Genomic DNA, 12,216 nt, shown 5'->3' with positions numbered 1-12,216 from the left:
AGTTCTAATTTACTGTCCACTGCAAAGCGGCGTTTCTCTGCCCCATCTCAGTTCATTTACCATTCTGCTTTGGTCACTACCGCCTCTGCTACCACCCTGATGGGAGCCACCATCATTGCTCACCTGGATTATGGCCGAATGACACCCTGCTCCCAGCATCCCTTGCTCCATTTTAGTCAACTACTCATCTCCAAACACACTGGTGTCTGTGACATTCCCATGACACATCAGATATGCTCCTGCCTTGGTGCATGTCTTTTCTGCCTTCTTTTTCTTCTGATCTTTAATCAAATATCAGTTTCCCCAAAAAACATCTTTGGCCACTATCCAAAATTGAAAGCCCCTTTTTACTTTATTCCCCCTTTGAACTTGTTTTGTTTTGGAGACAACAAATTATGCTCAGAGACTAACTTTGCCAATAGTTTCTTCAACAAAGTTTCACTGGGGTAATTAAAGTAATTTCACAAGCCAATAGCATACAGGATAATGTCTCTTAATAAGCCAATAAAGAAATAACATACTCCAAACAAATGATAGATTAAGTACATTGTTGTTCCAGGCAAGGGGGGATGACAGAAATAAAATCCAAATTCAGTTGATACATACTTTTTCTAGGAGGTTGGTTCTTTGGAGAGGTGGCTTAACCAACCAGGATGCCCAGCTGCCAGGTGAATGGAGGTGAAACATCCCCCTGTGGCTGGAGCACGTTGCTAGGGAACCAGGGCACCAGTGTTGTCGGGAAAGGTGACCTTCTTCCCTGGGGCCACTGCAGTGAGGTAAGAATTGACTTTACCAGGAAGGAGCTAATGTCCCAAGGTCTTCAGAGAGCTAGATCAGCAAAAGGTACCTTTACACAGTCGAAACTCTCAGAGCGTCCTTATGAACTCCGGGTATCTATAGTCTAAATGTACCCTCACCATAGTTGCTTCTTCATATGATTTTTTTTTTTTTTTCTTTAATCAATAAGCCCCCAGCAGGAGCCTCTCTGTAGCTGAGCTCTGAGTGCTTATCAACCACAACAGATGAGATGACATCCTGACACAGCTTACTGCATTCTTATATCAAAACAACTTTACTTCAAATAAGTTTTTTTATCCTGATCATAAACTAGAGGATTAAAATAACTTCACTTAAGTCATAAACAAGCAGCTTTGAAATCATATCAAACTAATGTACAGAATCACTTATCACCATCTAACTCGCAATATATTCAGTCAATTATTTATCTTGCTGATTTCTAATCTCTCCAGCACACCAGCTCATGTAAGCTCCAGAGGTGGAGTTCTCTTCTGTTCTCCATGCTGTCCACTGTGCAAAGAGAATGATCTAGTATTGAGTACACAGACAAATAAGCATCTACTGATTGAATGAATGAAAATATAAACAATAGTGATGCAAAAACTGGAGACAGAATATCAACAGAAGTTTATAGAACAACAACAACAAAAAGACAAGCATCTAAAAATAATCAAACTCAGACATAATAAAATAATGTATATTTAAAAGAATCAGTGAGAATACCCTGCACTTGGCAGGTACAGACCTACAGACCAAAGAGGTTCTAAAATTTGGCAAACGATGAGAACACATTATATGCACAGCGCATAAAATCTCAAGTTCTTTGTTATGTGTACTTTCTGGCAAGAAAGTTGCAATAGATATAAAGTAATTCTTTCCATCTGAGATGGTCACTAAACAGAAGAAAAACCCATAAAAATAAAACTTAAAATAGGAGAGGGTTATGCAGCTGTATAACACAGGGGCTTCAGCTCATGCTTTGTGACCACCTAGAGGGGTGGGATAGGGAGAGTGGAAGGGAGGCACAAGAGGGAGGGGATATCGGGATATATGTATACATACAGCTGATTCACTTTGTATAAAGCAGAAACTAACACACCATTGTAAAGCAATTATACTCCAATAAAGATGTTTAAAAAAAAAAATAGGAGAGTGTTGAATTGCATTCTTCTTTGGTTTTGGAAAATCTTCAGCATCACAGAAGGCTGCAAAGCATTTACAAGAGAAAAAATAAAATAAAAAGAATTCACAGCTACTTAAAAGTTCAATAAAGCAGCCAACATTTGAAACAGTGACAGAGCATTCTGCATGCTGGTGAAAGTGAGCTCATTAGCAGAGTGATGGCTTAGATCTGACTCTGGGGGAGGAAACAATTGAACTTCACACAGTCCGCCCAGCAGAGCCCATTGTGAAACATCCTTGGTCTCACTTTGTTGGAAGCTGCTCAGTGTGCTTTCTGGCCTAAGGTAAGATAGGAGTCAGTACAAAGGCAGGTGGAGAGGGACAAACATTTTGAAATAAACAAAATGAAAGGCCACCATAAAAGTTGGCATAGTATAAAGTAAGATCGCAAATTCCTATATGAATCCTTTGAACACAGAATGTGCCAAAGCCATTGCTGAAACACACTAAAAGTCTCAACACATGATCCTAAATATATATATATATTGTGTGTGTATACACAGACACACACACACACACACACACATACACATACACAATGTATGTCAGTATGACTGTTTGATGCTGCTGACTCTAGGAGAAATTTCCTTTAAAAATGTCATTAAAAATTTTTATAACTGGGTAAGAATATAAAAGGCATCTAATTTTAATCATCTTAAGTTAATTAGAAACTGGACAATATGTGGTCTAACTTGGTCTAAGTTTCAAAGACAATTCTTTAATGACTAAAGTAAACAAAATAAAAAATATGACTGCAGTTAACTATTTTCTACATATTCATAGTCAAAGGGAAAATTGCTAATAATAATAGAAATCACACGTAATTTTTTAAAATAAAATGAGTGGAAATTATTGTATTATCCCTGAGATTTCTATTTTTTGTAATTATTTAATGTGACAAATTTCCCAAGATTATCAACTTTTGAACTTCAGGAAAAAAATAGTTGTAATTATGTAATATTTATGGGAAAATAATAACATTAAATTTTAAAACTTGAAAATCAGGTACTATATCAAACAATATTAAGAGAGGTGAGGAACAATGGAAATGTTGACTGAAAAAATTGCATAACCTAAAAGTTGAGAATTGTGTTTTATTTGGCAGACTTTTTGAGGACTTCAAGCCCAGGAGACAGCGTCTTAGATAGCTCTAAGGGACTGCTCCAAAGAGGTAAGGGATATATAGGGATTTTTGCAAAAAAGACCAGTTAGTCAGAATATCAAAAGATTACCGTTAATTAAAGGAAGGCAGATATCTCAAGCTAATGAATTTAGCACTTTTACATGTATGGGAAGATGCAAGAGTCTGAGCTCATTGAAATCATTCCTTTTGTTACTGAGCTCAGGTTGGGCTGTTTGCAGCTCAAAAGCCAGTAATTCGAGAGGCAAGTGTCAGTAGAAAGAAAAGGTGCTTTAATCAGAAAAGCCCGCAATCTGGGGAGATGGTGGACTCGTATCCAGAGACCAACTTCGAAGATTCTGTTCAGCCATGACAGTTTTTAAAGGGAGAATTGGGGGGAGAATCTCAGTGAATCATTGAGGCAGGAGATTGTGTTCTGCATCATTCTCCACTGTGTACAGAATGACTCTCTTCAGATGTTATCTTGCCCAAGTGATCTGCCTGCAGGATTGTTTAGGGGGGCTGTTGAGAGTAGAGAGCCAGTCATTTTTTTAACTGCTTAATTTTTCATTCTTCTTTTTATCTAGGAAAAGACTCAACAGGTTAGAAAAGGCATGGTGTGCATTCAGGAGAGTATAAGTCAGGAGTTAGGTTAAATTGCCTAGTGATCTCATTCCTATAATTAGGTTCTTTTAAGGTTAGAGAGGAACAGAAATGGGCAAACAGGAAAGGGGCAAAAGAGCTGCTTTCACTTTGATATGCACCTTAGCTATCTAGGGCCAGTATCCTATTCTTTCCCATCCTGAGTCCCCTCAGGGTGCACCACTGAGGGTGGCTGCAGTGGCTGAGGGCTTGGCAGGGGGTAGCTCATTTGTCTCCATCCTGAGTTCCCTCAGGGCTCACTATGGGGGGTGTGCTGTAGTGGCTTGATGTCAGCAACATCCTTCGTTTACTGACATGGCAGCAACATTTTTAATTCACAGAAGTCATGACCAGCCAGAATTCCAGTAGCGCATGGAATTAGTTAAAACAGGGTGGTTGGAATATCTACAAGATGCTGAGTGAAGTAGCATCGTTGAGAAAGAGCCATATGTGCACAAATCATTTTCTAATCAGCTTGTGAAAGTGGTTCCAAAGGAATTGGGTCAGTTTCACAACAGGGTCCAAAGGAAAGAAATCAAGTTGACAGCAGTCTAGGCAATAACAGGAGCAGGAAGCTGGAAGGATGGGACTGTGTTCTGGAGCCCTGAGGCAGGAGGAGAGGTAAATGTGTCTGTTTAGGCAGGAGATAAGGGTCAAGCCCTGAGCAGCAGGAACAAGAGCTGAACTGGGAAGTCCACCCAAGAAGAAAAGAAACAGACCTTCAGGGAGTAAGGCAGATGGCAGGAATCAGAATCTGAAAGGCAAAGTTAGCTGGATCAGTGTGTAATATAGTAGAATCCTCCTTCCCAGACCTAGGCAACCTTTAATTCAGGCAGAAAAAGAACACCTGTTTTAGAGCTCCATTTTCTCCCCATCTTTCAGAAAACTTCCCCAAAGTTCTACATGTAGGGATACAAGGAATTAAATGCATTGGTTCTGATGGACTATTGCTTTTTGTTTGAACCACTCTCTCACAGTGAAATCACAGAGGAACAGTGCTGGGTACTAGTAAGTGTTTAAAGCATATATATTAAATTGCATTGATAGCCCATGAGGGCTGGTCCTTGGTCTGACCATGATTAGTTCCACCAGTGATTCTGATATTAAAATTTAGCACCTTCTCTTTAAATTCTCTAAGAACATCAATATTGTGACATAGCAGCTACCTTAGAGAATAGATTTAAAACTCAATTTGACCATGACAAATTGTGGAAGCAAGCATGAACAAATCAGATAAAGTCTGAAAACAGAGAAGCATGCTGTAGCTTTCCTATTGAAACCCACTTACTTAAAAAGGGTTTATTATTATGCACATTCTTTCTTTGATTTTTTAATTAATGCAGTGTGGAGATTAAATAGCAGGCTCTCTCACTGGTTTCCAGTAAACTGATGTCAGGATAGAACTTTATATTTTTCTTTCAAAATGCTCATCTAGAATTGCTTGCTAATTTGAAGGAAAAATTTTTCTTTCAAGCATAATTTTCAGTTTAGCCAAGATGAGAAACACCTCACCCCATGTGTTCCTTCAGATTGCTGTGAATGCATGCTTTTTTGGTATGTTCTTTCTTTTTTTTATTCAGAGAAATTACATGAAGTATTAAAATACATGATTTTTAGAAATCACTCATGGTGTATTACCTGCTATAAATTCAAACCGTGGAAATGAACCTTTTTCTATTCTTTATGGATGTTAGTTAAAAGTTAAAAATGCACTGCCTGATAAGTGAAACACTGGTGATTCCTTCATAAAGAAGGACAAAAGAGTCATATGAAAAGTGTTACTTTTGGAATAATGGAAAGATGAAATGTTTGGTCAAAATTTGGAAGTGATCTTGGCTAGCAGTGGTTTCACTCTTTCTAGTCAAGAACATTGTCATAGTGTCACTATCCAAAGATATTTGAAGTGGTTCATATTCATTACATTTTATTGTCAAATAAAAAAATGTTCAGACTTAGTAAGGAAAGACCTTATGTATGTATGTATGTATTGAAGTATGTATGTATGTATTGAAGTATAGCTGACTTACAATATTATGTTATTTTCAGGGGATTCTACAACATAGTGATTCAAGGACAGACTTTATTCAAAAGTATTGTTGCAGGGGGAGGGGAAAAGACCATTGCAGTGGTGGGGGTGGGGAACTATTGCACTAGGGAGAGTGCTCTGACAATAAAATCTGCAAATATCTCAAGGGGTGGGCAAAACGTGTTTTGCTTATAGAGTGGGGTAAATAAAGCCAGAAAAAATCAGGTGTGGGGGAAGTGAGGGTGGTCTGTTTAAGAGAAACTGTCTGCTGCTCAGGTTATGAGTGGGAAGAAATTAAGGAATCTGGTAGAAGTAGAGAATTTTAACCAAATTTAGCTAACAAGCATTTTGTTCCAATTGATCACTGGTGACCAGTAATTCAGCCAAACATTTATGAGTCAAAGAATGGTAATATGCGGGGGGGGGGGGTGTCTATGTCTGCCCTGGTTAGAGGTAAGCAAGCAGGGCATCCTTTAGTCCTGTTCTTTTCAGTAAGATTGTAACAGAGAAGAACAAACCTGACTCCATATTGGATCTATTCCTTTAGCTCTAACTCTTGTGCTCTGTTGCCTGTGCTCAGTCATGCTGGCTCTGCACCTTTTGTAAAACACTGTTGCCTATAGTCTGAAATATACAGGATAGCCCATTCTCAAGGCTCTGACCTTTAAAGGTATAACACTTTTCCATTCATATAGAGATGGAAGTTTCAGAACAGAGAATAACAATTTTCTTGTCGAAGGTTTATAGGAACACCCTGACCAGACCTAAATGGACAGCTGCAAAAACAAAGGATTCCGGCACCAAGAAGTTTGCAACAACCAGTGACAAACTCTCCCTTTTTAGTATAAAAGAAGCCTGAATTCTAACTTGGGTAAGATGGTTCTTTGGGACACGAATCCACCCTCTTCTCAGTCTGCCGACTTTCCAAATAAAGTTGCTATTCCTTGCCCCAACAACTCATCCCCTGAATAATTGGCCTGTCGTGTGGTAAGCAGTACAAGCTTGCACTCAGCAACAAGATGTTTTCCAGATCACAAAAGGGTAGGGAGATTGCTTAACTTTTGATATTTTCCAGGAGCAGAGGGCTAAGTTAAAATTCAGTACTATCGAGGTGTCAAGGTTACATTTTTGTAATATCACTATTCTTGCTGTGTAACTACTGTTATTTTAAATATGAAATGTATCCTTAACACAAATAAACCCTTATTATTTATACCTCTATGAACAGCCTAAAACTTTTGTGTCATTTTGAAATAGGAAAAAAATATATACTATGTATTTATTTGCCTTTCATAAAATCTACATGCAAATAAGTGAAGATATTATTTATTAAAAGATCTATATGTCATCTAAAGTGTCAATATGCTAAGGTGAAAATATTTCATTCTCTGACTTTTCTCAAATTTAGCATGCATGAAATAGAGAGATACTCATGATTTACTGCTCAGTATTTCCCCCATCTTTATCAGGAAATCTGCAAGAGATGCAATTTAAGGGTGCAATTTAAGGTGAATGCATAAACTGGTCAGTTTTTTTGTTTTTCCTGGTGCAGCCTCATACCACTTCTTACAAATATACAGTTTGGTAGAGAAGCTGCAATGCTGAATACACTTGCAGGCAAAATAATTAAAATGTAATTTAAATGGCTTTTATTTAGCAGGATAATTGACACCTTCGTTCAAGTAGCAACTTATCGTTTATAAATACTTGTTATTTATTTCTTGACACATCTATTTCACTGAGAAAGTTTACCAGTGACTATGGATATCTATTGGCACATGTAATGAAACCAAGGGCTGGATTCAGAGAATCAGTTTGATTGTAGCAAAATGTTCTTGGGTAGATTTCCCTCTCTTCTGGAAGAGTTCACTAACAGATGGCAACTTGTCATTGTTAATGGAGTACTTTCCTGAAAAAACTTCAAGGATCCATGCAGAGTGTGACACTTTTCCCCTCCTCTTTTCAAGCCACATCACAGAAATAGTCAATAATGACCTCTTTCTTTTCACAGATGATTCCACCTTATGTTGGTTGATTCCTTCCAAGCCACATCATGGTTGCTGTAATCCAAATATGACAAAAAACTTTTTGTTGTTTGACAACTAATCTATGTACTAAATAATAAAGGCATCGTGATGCAGTAGGAAGGGTATTTGCGACCCACAGGTAGGAGTCCTGTGTTCTAGCCCCATCTCTCTGAGTCCTTGATCAGATAACTTCTCCATTCTGGATTTCACTGTTCTCAATAAAACAGAAGCAGATTGCCTTACACAAACCAGATGCTCATTGCAGGTACATTTGTGATATTCTAAATCCCTTTAATATAAACAAAGAAAGCACTGGTTGCTATCTGAGTATGTGTGAACATTTTACATTGTTTACTTTATTCTCCTAAGATTGCATTTTCATAGAAAAATTGACAACTTGGTTTCTAAAGTATACAATTGCCATAAAACAACAACAGAAACATTTTGCCTTCGATATTTATTTAGCAATATTACATGGATTTAAGAGGTCACTCACAACATAATATTTATTTGTTTCTGTAAATCCATTAGTAACTTAGCACTTCAGAGTTGACACTACAAAGTGGTAAAAACTTGTCCAGGATCATACAACTTGAAAAGATTTGTGCAGACTGTAACCTAGATGATATGAATCCTGGCACTAAGCTTGTTCACTTAAGCCATTAGTATCTATTTTATTTTATTAATGATAATTAATATTCACACTCCACCTGCTAGTTGTGTTTGTTTTTGTACTTTAAAACATTTTTAGATATAATTTTACTTAAATATTGACAAAAATATTTGGAAGAAAATAAAGGTAGAAAATGTGTCCAATGTCACAGAGTTATTAGTGATAAATTAAGAAGGATCATCAGTAAGAGACAGGTAGAGGGAGATATCCCAATTCCTCCTCTCTCTCAATATTCTAAATACCACTCCACGGTTTAAATCATCCACTCCTCCAGAAGAGAATTAGGCTGGACACCAAATACCTATTGAATAATTAGAAATCAATTATTTTAACCAGATTATTATTTTACTTAAGTTTGCTCTAATGTTTTCTAATCACTCTTGTCTTTTCCTTCCTTCCTTCCTTCCTTCCTTCCTTCCTTCCTCCCTCCCTCCATCTTTCTCTTCTTCCCTTCTTTCCTTCCTTTTGTCCTTTCTTAGCATCAACTACTATTCCTTTCACTTCATTCTGTCCATTGCTTTTCACATTGTTATCTCATACCTGTCCAGTCCCATAGATAGTTAAATATGTTGTTTCTTTAAGAATTGTTATTCAATGAATCTAAAAAATACATATAGTATTAACTTCCTTTGGAATTAGGTGCCAGGACTTTTGCAGGTTTTGCTTTTTGTGATTAGAAAAATACCAATACCATTTTCCTGCAATTATATATTAGCAACACTATGAGAAAATTAACATTCTTATTGCATAGGATTTGTTACTTCCCTAAATGAATAGGAGAATAGCTAATGCTAATGCAGTTTAAAACTGAAATGAAATGTAAATAGAATTGGAATTTGATTTCCTGAAAGTGTTTTCTCTTGAATAAAAGGAATCCTTAAAGACAATGCTTTTAGTTTTAGACAAGATGCTCTACTCAAATATTAGCTGTCACTTTACAATACCTTACATTTTAACAGCGATGACAATTACATTTTTGATTTGTATCATATTTTATGGTTTCCAAGACAAAAAAGGGGAATTAAGGTTATGAGATCAGTTTTCCTCTAAAGTGCAGGGGGTTACCTATGGCTTCCAAGATGACTCCATATGCATGCTCATGCATGCAACCTGTTTTAGGCCAGTGATTTCAGAGGAATAAAATATATTTCTTCTACACTGTAACAAACTTCATTTTACTGATTGATTGCATATTAATGCTTAACAAGTCATAGTCATAGAATGGTAACCTGGGAAGATACCCCAAAAGTTCATTTTAACCATTCCAGACAGGCAAACATCTATAATGTATCATTAAAAGGAATATAAAAAAAGAATAATTTTAAAAGCAGTATGCATCAGTATACATTTCTGTTATACTGGATACTACACAAGAAAAGATCCAATATAAAAGGCAATGGCAACAATTATTTTTCAAATGTAAATAAGCTTCATTAAAATTCATAACTTTTCAAAAAGATCTCAAATGTGTTAATGATGTTATGTACAATTTTGAAAAGTGACTTACCTTCCCTGCTACACTTATTACATTATATAATATATAACCTATTTAGATGAAAAGACGTTCTTCTGAAAGATGGTTGAATTGTAGAGATAAATTTATTGAGGGATGATCCATGAAAGCTAGCATCCTAAAAGGAATTCTGTTCATGCAAAGTTCCTTAGTTATTGATAGTGCTCAATACAATTGAACCTACTCATCTGAGAAGGTTAGTGGCAGCTCTGATCCTGCCAGGCAAGTAGCTGGTGTTCAATCCAGTGGTGAATGCTGAGCTCCAAGGGCACACCTGTATCCAAGGCTCTGTCAGATCATGATGCGCTATCAGCCCCTCCCCCAGTCATACCAGGGCAGAGCCAGTGAAACCTTAAATCACGTAATTTGACATTCCCAGAACTCCAGGATTGAAGCTCTTTCTTCCAAAGTGTGACATCTAACAAGTTGTATGCCTGTAAATGTTGACTAACCAGCTCTGGAGCAGGTTGTGGTGGTGTGCTAATTTCCATGGTGTAAATACTCCAACCAAGGGTGAGTTCAAGCTACCTACATGATGTCACTGTACAGTAAATTGGGAAGAGATACTCAGCAACAAACTGCAAAATATTTTCACCATACAAATACAAGAGGCATAAATAACCTTAAGAACACAGATATCAATAAAATAGAGTAAGATGATTAGAAAGGGATGAGTTTTGTGTATTTATTACTTTTGCTTTTAAAGAAGTTTAATTGTTTATATAATTTAATTCATAATAATGGCAATGTTCAACCGCGAGGGAGAAAAACTCCTGAAACTGTATTAATCACCACTGTATCTGGATCAGCTAGAACTTTGAGGGCTACCAACAAATACTGTAGGCATTGGAGACCTGCAAATCCACTATGCTTCTTTCTCAGCAAGTTCCCCAGTGAACTTTATAGCTGCTAAGGTTGCCATCTGAGTGCTACCTGACCTTTTGCTTTTCTTTTCATAAACAACTGTGAGAAAAGTCTAGCAGGAGGTATATTATTACCGCATTTTTTTCTCAAGTTACCCAGAACTAAAAAATTTAAAAAAAAATCTTTATTGAACTAAAAATTATATAAAGATTATAAGCATTATCAATCTAAAATAGAAGACGGTGTTTGGTCTGTCAACCTCAAACAAATATGCTGCGGGTTATTTCTCCAGCAAAAATGAGTTTATTAGAAATCAACAAAGAATTGTATTTTGGTGTCTGCAACCACGGCAAGCCATGGGCAAATCCCCACCAACCAGAAGATAACTCTTTTATAGAGGGGAAGAGAAGGTTTAGAAGGGTTATAGTAAACAAAGGGTCCATTGAAGGAACTAAGAGTTTAAAGTATAGAGGCTTGCTGAGCCTCTATACTCATGGGCTGAGCTTTTGCCAGGAAAGAAGAGGAGCTTTTGCTTCTTCCTCCTGGGCTTTGTTATTGTGTAGGGAGTGAGAGCTCCTCCTTCTGGCCCCCCAACTCTATTTTAATTGAGGTTTCTGTTTATTCAATTTTACAGGTCCTATGAAAATTCTACACGATCGAAACTGAATTTTAGTAAAATCGCAAACATGGACTTAAATTCTCTCACAAGAAAAGTATTAAATATTTTTAGTGTAGTTAAAAAAAACACTTGATTAAATGTTTCAAGTGTGACTCACACTTGTCCATATTTATCAATAGACATCTTGAGAAAAGGTCACATCCTTCTTTTACCTCTCCAGTGCAGGCAGTGTTCTATGAAATATTAGAAATAATGAATCAAATGCTGACTAGGTGACAATCAATGATTCCAAATATGTTTAGACTTGTTCTATGTCAATTACTGGGTGTATTTGGAAAGATTAAAAGACACTTTTAATTAACTGATTCTAATATAAAAGATAACTTTGGAAACAATTTCTTCTGACTCTTAAGAGTATAATCAGGAACTATTTCTGGCAAAATATCTCCCAGCCATTTCTTTCCTAATTTGTCTACATCACAGTGAAGATATGGCTGACTACATTGGTTCTAAGGCCCGCAGCAGAAGCTGTGAGAGTAGACATTTAAATTCTCTGACCCTAGATACTCAAAATGTGGTAAGGGACCAGCAGCAGCTATATGTTAGAATCACAAAATCTCAGGCTTGATCTCAGACCTACTGAATCAGCACCTGCATTTCATCAGGGTTCCATGTGATTCTAAAGAAAATTAAAGTTAAAGAGACATTAATTCAGACAATATCCAGCCTTAGGAGCAGTTCTGATCACTGTT

Source organism: Balaenoptera ricei, chromosome 18 (genome assembly GCF_028023285.1).
Source record: "Balaenoptera ricei isolate mBalRic1 chromosome 18, mBalRic1.hap2, whole genome shotgun sequence".
NCBI classification, from domain to species: Eukaryota; Metazoa; Chordata; class Mammalia; order Artiodactyla; family Balaenopteridae; genus Balaenoptera; species Balaenoptera ricei.
The sequence above is the reverse complement of the archived record's forward strand: the minus strand, read 5'-3'. Positions refer to the sequence as shown.